Below are 13435 nucleotides of genomic sequence, written 5' to 3' on the forward strand. Positions count from 1 at the left end.
TTAGGCTGGTGGAGACGGAATCCTTCCGCAATCTTATGGCGGTGGCCGTACTCGGTCCCCAGCCGACACTATTTTGCCCGGTGTGCCATCCCCGCACTACACAAGCACGTGTCCCAAAGCATCTACCATGCCCTCAACAACGCAGTTACTGGGAGAGTCCACCTGACAACAGACACGTGGACAAGTGCTTGTGGCCAGGGACGGTACATCTCTCTGACGGCACACTGGGTAAACATAGTGGAAGCCGGGACCCAGTCAGACCTTGTGACGGAACACATACTCCCGACACCGAGGATTGCGGGCCCAATGTCAGTCAGAGTTGCCCCCACAGTGTACAGCTCCTGCGCATCCTCCTCCTCCTCCTCCTCATGTTCAGCCTCCATCTCAGATATCACCACATCAGTTACAAGCTGGAAGCATTGCAGTACTGCCTCCGCCAAGCGGCAACAAGCTGTGCTGAAACTCATAAGCTTAGGTGATAAACCTCACACTGCTTGTGAGTTGTGGACAGCTGTGAAAGAGCAGGCAGATCTGTGGCTGAGACCGCTGAACCTACATCCCGGTATGGTCGTGTGTGACAATGGCCGTAACCTGGTGGCGGCTCTGAGGCGAGGTGAGATCACACATGTACCATGCCTGGCTCATGTGCTTAACCTCGTGGTTCAGCGGTTTCTTAAATCGTACCCCGAGTTGCCAGATCTGCTCGTGAAAGTACGCCGCCTGTCAGCTCATTTTCGCAAGTCGGCTACAGCTTCCGCCACCCTTGCTGTGTTGCAGCAGCGTTTGCAGCTTCCGGCACACCGACTGGTGTGTGATGTCCCCACACGTTGGAACTCTACCCTCCACATGTTGCAAAGGATTTGTGAGCAGAAGAGAGCAGTTGTGGCGTACCAGCTGCAACAAGGCCGTCGATATTCAGGTCAGACTCCACACATAAGACCTCAGGAGTGGACCTGGATGTCTGACATATGTACCATCCTGACAAACTTTGAGGAGGCCACCAAGATGGTGAGTGGCGATGACGCCATCATTAGTGTCAGCATCCTTCTTGTCTGTCTCTTGCAACGCTCTCTGCAGAGAATTAAAGAGGAGGCTTTGCAGCCAGAGTATGATGAGATGGATCAAGAAGCCGTAGCGGGCGATTACACATAGCCCAGCCTCATCTCATCCCAACGTGCATTGGGGGACAATGAGGGAGAGGAGGAGGAGGAGGAAGAACAGGAGCATCTATCATGCATTGTAGACGGTAGTACCTGTACAAGTGTCATAACGTCGGTTCAGCGTGGGTGGCCTGAGGACAGGGGGGAGGAGGAAGAGGAGGAGGAGGAGGAGAGCATGGTCAGTCGTCATCTTGGTGAAGACACGGAAATCTTGCCCGTTACCAGTCTGGCACGCATGGCTGACTTTATGTTACGCTGCTTTAACCGTGACCCTCGCGTTGTCAAAATGTTGGGTGACAGTCATTACTGGTTGGTGACACTTGTAGACTCCCGCTACAGGGAGAACTTTTACTCTCTTATTCCTGAGGTGGAGAGGTCTACAAAAATGGGGCAATACCAGAAGGTCCTTGCTGCAGAACTCTTAAAAAAATTCCCATCTGAACACGCTAGCGGCAGAGGTCACAGTTCGTTGCCCAACCAAGGCGTACAGGCGAGAGAGATGCAACTCCAATCCAGCAGAGGCAGGGGAACACTGTCAACGTTCTGGGACAGTTTTCTGACACCCGACCAGCTTTCAGGCCCTGAGGCGCGGGGTACTCTCACAAGGAGTGGAAAGTTTCAAAAGATGGTGAGGGAGTACCTTGCCGATCGTACCAGCGTCCTCCGTGATTCCTCTGTGCCTTATAATTATTGGGTATCCAAGCTGGACACTTGGAATTAACTCGCTTTGTACACCTTGGAGGTCCTGGCCTGCCCTGCCGCTAGCGTGTTATCGGAGCGTGTTTTTAGTGCCGCTGGGGGAATTATAACTGATAAGCGCACTCGCCTGTCAACTGACAATGCTGACAAGCTGACCCTTATGAAAATGAACAAGGGCTGGATTGGGCCTGACTTCTCATCACCACCAAATAACAGCAGAGTAACACAAAGTCAAATCCACTGTGTTATTTCGGGAGGTGTATTCACATGCACCGCTTCACACCCACACATGGGTATACGCTTCCTCGTTTCGGCTGTTTAATCTTCTTCTCCTTATCCTCAGCCTCCACCACCACTATACCACCAGGGTGCCAGCATTGCAAGTTCCTCCGTCCTAATTTTTGGCAGCTATGCTGGGAAAGCATAAGCAAATACCATGGGACACCCACTCCCCAATAATGGGACTTATGTTTAAATCATAGAATCATAGAATCATAGAATGGTAGAGTTGGAAGGGACCTCCTGGGTCATCTGGTCCAACCCCCTGCTCAAAGCAGGATTCACTAAATCATCTCAAACAGATGTCTGTCCAGCCTCTGTTTGAAGACGTCCATTGAAGGGGAACTCACCACCTCTCGTGGCAGCCTGTTCCACTCATTAATCACCCTAACTGTCAAAAAGTTTTGTTTGTAATATGCTGTACTGCATGGCTCTTGTAAGGGACATTGCAATTTGCTCCATCCTAATTTTTGGGAGCTTTTGCTTGCAAGGCATAAGCAAATGCTATGGGACACCCACTCCCCAATAATGGGACTTATGTTTATAATATGCTGTACTGCATGGCTCTTGTAAGGGGCATTGCAAGTTGCTTCGTCCTAATTTTTGGCAGCTTTTGCTTGCAAGGCATAAGCAAATACTATGGGACACCCACTTCCCAATAATGTGACTTATGTTTGTAATATGCTGTACTGCATGGCTCTTGTAAGGGGCATTGCAAGTTGATCCGTCCTAATTTTTGGCAGCTTTTGCTTGCAAGGCATAAGCAAATACTATGGGACACCCACTCCCCAATAATGGGACTTATGTTTGTAATATGCTGTACTGCATGTGACTCGCCCCCTGGGCCGTGTGTACATGTGTGTGGGATACCCAGTGCCGCGTCTCTGGGGTCTGTAGTCTCCGTGGCGGAGACCCGGTCCTGTGGCTCAGGCTGGTCAAACCAGTGGCAGTCTTTCTTAGGTTTTGAGGTTAATTGTCCGACTGTGCCACCCGTGGATTGCGGTCAGGGAGTACCACCGCTGCGAGGCAGACCGCTGAGGCTGGTGTTGTGTGCGCAGCATAGAATGGGATAACTCCCCTCGGGAGGAGTATAGCCTCAGGGCAGTGAGTGTGGTTGATGGGGGTGATGGTGCACGAGCGCAGCAGGAACGACTCAGAGTCTTTTCAGTGCAGTTCAGGGTCTTTACTGATGATTATAAGGTAGACCCTCCCGGTAGTACTGGCTAGCATAAGAGGCCTGGTCAGTCTGTGATCAAGCTGGAGTTCCCCTGGCAAGGTGGAGTTTTAGGCCTCCCCGTCTGTCTGCACTCTTCCTGGCTACCTTGCTGTAAGCGGGTAGAAGTAGCCCACGTCCCTGAGTGTGCCGTGTAGTGCTCACCCGTATGGCTGGTGACTTGGGGCCTTCTGTTAGCCTCCGCTCCACGACGGCGGTGCTGGTCCCTTGCTTGTGACTGAGCCTCCGGGCTTCTATGGCCAGAGGACCTGAAATTCCCTGCCGGCTGGTTTCTGCTGCTGGATATATAAGTCCTCACAGCTTTGGACTCCTGTGTCCAGTTCCTATTGTCTTCTGCCAGGGCGAGCTCTGCTCAGCTTCCAACCCCTGGTCTTTAGCTCCTAGCTCCTACAGAGCTCCTTGCTGTTACTTTCCCTTGCTCTCACTCTGACTCTGACTGTTCTCTGACTCACTCAACCCTGCCCCAGATCCAGTTTATAAGGGCAGAATTCTCCCCTCCCAGTATTGGGGCAGGAGGATGTTGCATGTTTAAGGGATCCTGACCAGGAAACCTCCCACTTGCTCTCCGACGTAATATCTCTATTACTGTGGTGACCAGACCCCTGGAGTGCCACACATGGCTCTTGTAAGGGGCATTGCAGTTCCTCATAATTTTTGGAAAGCCTTCCTTTCACTGCTTAGGCCAACAGTGCACGGGAGACCCAGTTGCTATAAATCGAAAAAAAGGTTTAGTTAATGTCCTCTGACCTCCTTGTCATTTCCAAGGGGCATTGGAGTGGCTCGAAATTTTTGGTAGGCATTGCACTCACTGTATGCCCTATAACTGTGTAGCCGAACCGCTCCTTTTGTTACAGAAACATATCCTACAAGACATATCTGGTTGACTGGCCTGATATTGATGTGAATGGTCCCTGTTCCTCCTGCTATTTCTCATTTGCCACCACCTCATCCTTCATTTATCACCTGAAGCTTTGTTTTAACGGGAGTCATAGAACTGGGATAGTAGCAGGAAAACATCTAGCAATCCTCGGAGGAGGTAGGATATGCGCCAAAACGCGGACCACCTCAGGCCTAGCCGCTACTACATACATGCGCTTGCATTCCAAGAAAACAAAGCAGATGCTAACTTCTATCATCATCATCATGCTCCTCACCTAGGCACTCTCAACTCCCCTGATGGAGAAGCCAGGGCCCACCGGAGGAGTCTGGTTCTCTGGTGGGCTCGTCCAATGCTGCCCTAAAGCAGGCCAGGCTAAGAAAAGTGTGGGGGAAGGTGACAGGAGAAATCAGGGTGGCTGGGGACCGAGCGTGGACACCCGGCCGCCGGGCGGCTGGGGACAGAGTATGGATACCTCGCTGCCAAAGAGGCCATGAGGTAGTGGCCAGCTTCGGCCTCCTCCAAACTAAAAGGCCCCATTTCAAGTGAAAGCTAGCAGTATGGTATTGCAGCCTGCGGGTGGGTGGGTGGTTGGCTGCATATTTTCGCTTGCATTGCAAGGAATGGGGGAGGTACAATTAAACACTGCCCTGGGACAAGGACTTGCACGGGGATAGTTGCAAGTCTGCATCTTCTGATGCGGCAAGGATCACTTCTGATGGGCACACTTTTAGACAGTTACCTGGGGGTGAGATGCTTCCAGGGGTCTTCCCCATGCTGATCCCTTGTCTTTTCAGCACTGTTTGCATGTGTCACACAGCACATGGCCAGATAAGGTTGTAAAATGTTAAAATGACATTTCCAGGTGAACGCATTTGTCACGGTTGAAAGCAATACAAAAGTGCAAAAACGCATGAAAAATGCTACTTGTGAACATAGCCCAATGTGTGGAGGAGTATTTTTGATTTTGGTTATTTATTTTCCCTTATACACAAGTTTTTACCGTGGAAAGTGAATTCCTTAACATATTTCACAGGAAAACCGTTTCAGTTTTGTTTTTGAACGTTTTATTGTGAGCCCGCAAAAGTGGCTTAATACCTCTGACCACGTTGTTGACAGCAGTGACCTGGGGGGCAGAAATGCTTCCAGGGGCGATCCCCATGCTGCCCCCATGTCTTTTGAGCACTGTCACTATCGTTTTGGGCACTTTTTAGGCTTTCTACAGACTGCCGGGGGTGCTGCCGCAAAAATGCTCGGGTCTCTCATAGACTAACATTGGGCTCGTTGCTCGGGTCGAGCACCCGAGTATCACGGTAAGCTCGGCCCGAGCTTCGAGCACCCCAGCATTTTAGTGATCACTCAGTCGTCACCTTGGTGAGGACACGGAAGTCTTGCCCGTTACCAGTCTGGCACCCATGGCTGACTTTATGTTACGCTGGCTTAACCGTGACCCTCGCATTGTCAAAATGTTGGGTGACAGTCATTACTGGTTGATGACACTTTTAGACCCCCTCTACAAGGAGAACTTTCACTCTCTTATTCCTGAGTTGGAGAGGTCTATAAAAATGGGGCAGTACCAGAATGCCCTTGCTGCAGAACTATTAAAAAAATTCCCATCTGAACACGGTAGCGGCAGAGGTCACAGTTCGCTGCCCAACTAAGGCATACAGGCGAGAGAGAAGCAACTCCAATCCAGCAGAGGCAGGGGAACACTGTCAATGTTGGAAATTTTTGGTAGGCATTGCACTCACTGTATGCCCTATAACTGTGTAGCCGAACCGCTCCTTTTGTTACAGAAACATATCCTACAAGACATGTGTGGTTGGCTGGCCTGATATTGATGTGAATGGTCCCTGTTCCTCCTGCTCTATCTCCTTTGCCACCACCTCATCCATCATTTATCACCTGAAGCTTTGTTTTAACGTGAGTCATAGAACTGGGATAGTAGCAGAAAAACATCCAGCAATCCTCGAAGGAGGTAGAATATGCGCCAAAACGCTGACCACCTCAGGCCTAGCTGCTACTACATACATGCGCTTGCATTCCAATGAACAGAAAGCTAAGGAGGTGGATGGCCTCATGATCATGAATAATTTACTCGTTGTATAGGAGGCCGACCACTGCTGCTGTCTACCTTCTGAACTTTGTGTTGAAGCCTGATTGACCCAGGACCCGCAATCCTCTATGTCTGGAGGACGTGTTGCATCCCAGTGTCCAACTGTGTCCCGGCTTCCACAATATTAACCCAGTGTGAAGGTGTCAGTGAGATGGACCATTCCTGGCCACATTCACTTGTCCATGTGTTTGTGGTTAGGCTGTCCTTCCCACTAAATGCACTGGGGAGGGCACAGGTAATATTTTGGTATGCGCGCTTGTGTATAAGGCGCACCGGGACAAATAGGGGTGGCTGGGGACCGTTTATGGACACCCGGCCATCCCCACGCCGCTGGTGACTGTGTGTGGGCACCCGGCCGCGGGGCGGCTGGGGACTGAGTATGGACACCCGGCCGCCCCCTGGCAGCTGGGAGCCAAGCGTGGACACCCGGCCGCCGGGCGGCTGGGGACTGAGTATGAATGCCAGGCTACCGACGCAGCCATGACGTGGTGGCCAGATTCCACCTCCACATGCCTAAAAGGCCCAATTTCAAGTGCAAGCAAGCTAGCAGTATGGTATTGCAGCCTGGGGGTGGGTGGGTGGCAGGCTGCATACTTGCGCTTGTATTGCAAGTTATGGGGGAGGTACAATTGAACACTGCCCTGGGACAAGGACTTGCATGGGGATAGTTGCAAGTCTGCATCTGCTGATGCGGCAAGGATCACTTCTGATGGGCACACTTTTAGGCTGTGACCTGGGTGTCAGAGATGCTTCCAGGGGTCTTCCCCATGCTGTTCCCATGTCTTTTTAGCACTGTATGCATGTGTCAAACAGCACATGGCCAGATAAGGTTGTGAAATGTTAAAATGACATTTCCCGGTGAATGCATTTGTCACGGTTGAAAGCAATACAAATGTGCAAAAACACATAAAAAATGCTACTTGTGAACATAGCCCAAGGTGTGCAGGAGTATTTTTGTTTTTGGTTATTTATTTTACCTTATACACAAGTCTTTACCCTGGAAAGGATGTTCCTTAACCCCTTTCCGACCTGGTCAGTAATAGTATGCACCAGGTCGGGAAGGCCGGTTCAGCGGGGGCTCCAGCGGTGAGCCCGCACTGAAGCGAGCACATGTCAGCTGATTATTGGAATCACAATCCACCCGCGGCTGTTAACATGTTAAATCTCTGACAGTGGCATTTGACTCGTGCTTCCGGGAGTCCTAAGCCCCGCCCATCAGTGACCCCGTCACGTGATCGCGGGTCACCAATGGGTGGGCATGACAACTCAGGGTCTGCAGCAGACGCCTGTGGTTGTCATGTCTCAATTGCTATGAGCGCCACCTAGGTGTCAGCGCTCATAGCAAGTGAGCATTTCTCCTGCATACAAGCGATCTGCTCATCGCTTGTATGCAGTTGAAGCAATTAGACAACTGTTGCTTCTAATCTCCTCTGGAGACTATAGAAGCAAGCAGAAAGTGTAAAAAAAAGTTTTTAAAATATAAATAAAATAAAAAATATATAAAAGTTTAAGTCACCCCCATTTCGCCCCATTAAAATAAAATATATATATATATATATAAAAAAAAAAACACATACACATATTTGGTATCGCCACGTTCAGAATCGCCCGATCTATCAATATAAAAGAAGAATTAATACAATCAGTAATCGGCGTAACGAGAAAAAAATGTTATACGCCAGAATTAAGTTTTTTTTGTCGCTACAACTTTGCAATAAAATGCAATAACGGGCAATCAAAACATCGGATCTACCCCAAAATGGTATCAATAAAAACATCAGCCCGGCACGCAAATAATAAGCCCTCACCTGGCCCCAGATTCCGAAAAATGGAGAAGCTAAGGGTCTAGGAAAATGGCGTCATTTTTTTTGTTTTTTTTAGCAAACTTTGGATTTTTTTTTCACCACTTAAATAAAAAAGAACCTATACATGCTTGGTGTCTATGAACTCATAACGACCTGGAAAATAATGATGGCAGGTCAGTTTTAGCAATCTGTGAACGTGGTAAAAAAAGGACCCAAAAAACAACTGTGGAATTGCATTTTTTTTGCAGTTTCACTGCACTTGGAATTTTTTTTCCATTTTCCAGCACAAGATATGGTAAAACCAGTGACGCTGTTTAAAAGAACAACTCATCCCGCAAAAAATAAGCCCTCACATGGCCATATTGAACGAAAATTAAAAAAGTTCTGGCTCTGGGAAAAAGGGGAGCAAAAAAGGAAAACACAAAAACAGAAAGACCCATGGTCGTTAAGGGGTTAACATATTTCACAGGAAAGCACTTTCACTTTCGTTTTTGAACGTTTTATTGTGAGCCTGTAAAAATGGCTTAATACCTCTGACCACGTTGTTGACAGCAGTGACCTGGGGGGCAGAAATACTTCCAGGGGCGATCCCCATGCTGTCCCAATGTCATTTGAGCACTGTCACTATCGTTTTGGGCACTTTTTAGGCTTTCTACAGACTGCCGGGGAAGCCGCCGCAAAGATGTTCGGGTCTCCCATAGACTAACATTGGGCTCGATGCTCGGGTCGAGCACCCGAGTATCACAGTGAGCTTGGCCCGAGCTTCGAGCACCCGAGCATTTTAGTGCTCGCTCAACACTAATATGAACCCTTTTTTCCATTTGATATTCATTCATTTGTTCGTTTTTAGCAAGCTTTTAAGTTCAGTATTCAGCCACCATGGTCTCCATAAATGCTTTCCATTCTTTCTTCTTTTCGGGATTGTTACTGATTGTGCAGTGAGAATTTAATTTAGCAAAATCTCCCATCCTTCCTGGACATTTCTTTACTTTAGAACAACCTACCTTTCCTTCCTTTTTACTGAGTCCATTAAAAACTGCCTTTCTACTGTCCAATCTTAAAATCTCAGTTTTCGCAGGTTTTCATCCTTTTGTAGTTGAAAATTATAGGATAGCATGATCGCTGCCTCCTAAGTTCTCAATCTCCTTTACTTCTTCAACCGTTTCCTAATTTTTGGTAAAAATTGGATCCAAATAAATAATGGTAGTGGTGGGATCTGAACCCACGCCTCCAGAGAAACTGGAGCCTAAATCCAGAGTCTTAGACCGATCAGCCATGCTACCTCTAACAGAAGTTTAAAGTTATTTATATCAGAAGTTTGCTTTTGATGCAAGTGGCAGAAAATATTTTATATCCAATAAGACAAAAAGACAAATGTTATTATGCAACAGCAACGTAATTATCAGGGAATTGTTTGTACATTGACTCTGGGGCACCATTTTACAAAACATATGACTTCTATCCAGATATTTAACTAATCTTTCCTCTGTTGGCTCATCCCCTAATTTTTAGATATCACTGAATTAGGTGGTATAGATTACTTGCTATGATCTCCCACATACAGGACACTCAAACATGAAGGATTCCTACACCCCTGCCTGTACGTAACAGATAATCAGAAGCAGCAGCAAGGAAGACATTATACAGCAGTGCAGAGCAGTGTAGCTATGAATCCATCACTAGGGTGACTTACTGGAAAGCAGCAGAAGCAGCATGGCTCTGTTTATGTTTGCTAATCACTCTGCTCATCCTGTATTGATAATCCTAAAAAGGAATCAGGGATATGAGCTAGCAGTTAGACTTCATTTTACCAAGATTGATTTTGGCAAATTTTGAGAATCGTTGATCATTGATTGAACTGACATCGATGTAACATAGATGGTAAATTATGTAATTAATTCTGATGCCTAAAGCCAACATGACTATTCATATGCCGTATTCATATGTATGACTTGCTCACATGTTCCTTTTCTTCTACAGCACAGTGAAGATCACTTGATGTTACATTTCCTTTCTTAGAGAAAACAGAAGCATAACAGGAATTTAAAAGTTCATTCTTCTCAACATCATTATTGACCACTTTACCCTTTTCATCCTTTAAAAATCCTATAGCATCTTTGGCTTTTCTTTAACTTTTGACTTACTTCCAAAATCCTTTCTTATTGCTTTTGGTCTCTCTTGCAAGCCTCACTTCATTACTGGCTTTAGCTCTTCTAATGAAAGCCCACCTTTCCCTGCAGACAGCATTATATTCTTCTTTAGATATGAACCCTTCTTTTCATTTGATATTCATTTCTTTGTTCCTTTTTAGCAAGCTTTTAAGTTCAGTATTCAGCCATCCTGGTCTCCATAAATACTTTCCATTCTTCCTTCTTTTCGGGATTGTTACTGATTGTGCAGTGAGAATTTAATTTAGCAAAATCTCCCATCCTTCCTGGACATTTCTTTCCTTTAGAACATTCTACCTTTCCTTCATTTTTACTGAGTCCATTAAAAACTGCCTTTCTACAGTCCAATCTTAAAATCTCAGTTTTCGCAGGTTTTCCACCTTTTGTAGTTCAAAAGTATAGGACAGAATTACCGCTGTCTCCTAAATTATCAATCCCCTTTACGTCCTCAACTGTTTCCTAATTTTTGGTAAAAATTAGATCCAAATAAATAAAGGCAGCGGTGGGATTTGAACCCACGCCTCCAGAGAGACTGGAGCCTTAATCCAGCGCCTTAGACCACTCGGCCACGCTACCTCATACGGATGTTCAAACTTATTTAAATCAGATATTTGCTAATGATATAAGTGGCAGAAAACATTGTATATCTAATTAGACAAAAATACAAATGTTATTATGTATGAGCAACGTAATTATCAGGGATTTGTTTGTACATTGACTCTGGGGCACCATTTTGCAAAACAGATGACTTGTATCCAGATATTTAACTAATCTTTCCTCTGTTGGCTCAACCGCTAATTTTTAGATATCACTGAATTAGGTGGTATAGATTACTTGCTATGATCTCCCACATACAGGACACTCAAACTTGAAGGTTTCCTACACCCCTGCCTGTACGTAACAGATAATCAGAAGCAGCAGCAAGGAAGACATTATACAGCAGTGCAGAGCAGTGTAGCTATGAATCCATGACTAGGGTGACTTACTGGAAAGCAGCAGAAGCAGCATGGCTCTGTTTATGTTTGCTAATCACTCTGCTCATCCTGTATTGATAATCCTAAAAATGCAGCAGGGATATGAGATAGCAGTTAGACTTCTTTTGACCAAGATTGATTTTGGCAAATTTTGAGAATGGTTGATCATTGATTGAACTGACATGGATGTAACACAGATGGTAAATTATGTAGTTAATTCTGATGCCTAAAGCCAACATGACTATTCATATGCCGTATTCAAACGTATGACTTGCTCACATGTTCCTTTTCTTCTACAGCACAGTGAAGATCACTTGATGTTACATTTGCTTTCTTAGAGAACACAGAAGCAAAACAGGAATTTAAAAGTTCAGTCTTCTCAACATCATTATTGACCACTTTACCCTTTTCATCCTTTAAAAATCCTATAGCATCTTTGGCTTTTCTTTAACTTTTGACTTACTTCCAAAATCCTTTCTTATTGCTTTTGGTCTCTCTTGCAAGCCTCAATTCATTACTGGCTTTAGCTCTTCTAACGCTAGCCCAGCTTTCCCTGCAGACAGCATTATATTCTTCTTTAGATATGAACCCTTTTTTCACTTGATATTCATTTCTTTGTTCCTTTTTAGCAAGCTTTTAAGTTCAGTATTCAGCCATCCTGGTCTCCATAAATGCTTTCCATTCTTCCTTCTTTTCGGGATTGTTACTGATTGTGCAGTGAGAATTTAATTTAGCAAAATCTCCCATCCTTCCTGGACATTTCTTTCCTTTAGAACATTCTACCTTTCCTTCCTTTTTACTGAGTCCATTAAAAACTGCCTTTCTACAGTCCAATCTTAAAATCTCAGTTTTCGCAGGTTTTCCACCTTTTGTAGTTCAAAAGTATATGATACAATTACCGCTGTCTCCTAAATTCTCAATCCCCTTTTCTTCCTCAACTGTTTATTAATTTTTGGTAAAAATTAGATCCAAATAAATAATGGCAGCGGTGGGATTTGAACCCACGCCTCCAGAGAGACTGGACCCTTAATCCAGCAACTTAGACCGCTCGGCCACGCTACCGCATACGGATGTTCAAACTTATTTAAATCAGATATTTGCTAATGATATAAGTGGCAGAAAACATTGTATATCTAATCAGACAAAAATACAAATGTTATTATGCATGAGCAACGTAATTATCAGGGATTTGCTTGTACATTGACTCTGGGGCACCATTTTGCAAAACATATGACTTGTATCCACATATTTAACTAATCTTTCCTCTGTTGGCTCAACCGCTAATTTTTAGATATCACTGAATTAGGTGGTATAGATTACTTGCTATGATCTCCCACATACAGGACACTCAAACATGAAGGATTCCTACACCCCTGCCTGTACGTAACAGATAATCAGAAGCAGCAGCAAGGAAGACATTATACAGCAGTGCAGAGCAGTGTAGCTATGAATCCATCACTAGGGTGACTTACTGGAAAGCAGCAGAAGCAGCATGGCTCTGTTTATGTTTGCTAATCACTCTGCTCATCCTGTATTGATAATCCTATAAAGGCAGCAGGGATATGAGCTAGCAGTTAGACTTCATTTGACCAAGATTGATTTTGGCAAATTTTGAGAATGGTTGATCATTGATTGAACTGACATCGATGTAACATAGATGGTAAATTATGTAATTAATTCTGATGCCTAAAGCCAACATGACTATTCATATGCCGTATTCTTATGTATGACTTGCTCACATGTTCCTTTTCTTCTACAGCACAGTGAAGATCACTTGATGTTACATTTGCTTTCTTAGAGAACACAGAAGAAAAACAGGAATTTAAAAGTTCAGTCTTCTCAACATCATTATTGACCACTTTACCCTTTTCATCCTTTAAAAATCCTTTAGCATCTTTGGCTTTTCTTTAACTTTTGACTTACTTCCAAAATCCTTTCTTATTGCTTTTGGTCTCTCTTGCAAGCCTCACTTCATTACTGGCTTTAGCTCTTCTAACGCTAGCCCACCTTTCCCTGCAGACAGCATTATATTCTTCTTTAGATATGAACCCTTCTTTTCATTTGATATTCATTTCTTTGTTCCTTTTTAGCAAGCTTTTAAGTTCAGTATTCAGCCATCCTGG

General features: G+C 45.3%; 2 non-coding genes across 2 annotated transcripts; both read right to left on the reverse strand.

The window, feature by feature from the left end:
* Positions 1-10832: 10832 nt before the first annotated feature.
* On the reverse strand, positions 10833-10914 carry TRNAL-AAG (transfer RNA leucine (anticodon AAG)). The gene has a single exon. It is a non-coding gene; the product is annotated as a tRNA-Leu (tRNA).
* A 1378-nt stretch (positions 10915-12292) lies between these two features.
* TRNAL-AAG (transfer RNA leucine (anticodon AAG)) lies at positions 12293-12374 on the reverse strand. Its single transcript has one exon. It is a non-coding gene; the product is annotated as a tRNA-Leu (tRNA).
* Positions 12375-13435: the final 1061 nt, after the last annotated feature.

Source organism: Phyllobates terribilis, unplaced genomic scaffold (genome assembly GCF_046119375.1).
Source record: "Phyllobates terribilis strain yellow unplaced genomic scaffold, ASM4611937v1 Scaffold_11__3_contigs__length_659146591, whole genome shotgun sequence".
NCBI lineage: Eukaryota > Metazoa > Chordata > Amphibia > Anura > Dendrobatidae > Phyllobates > Phyllobates terribilis.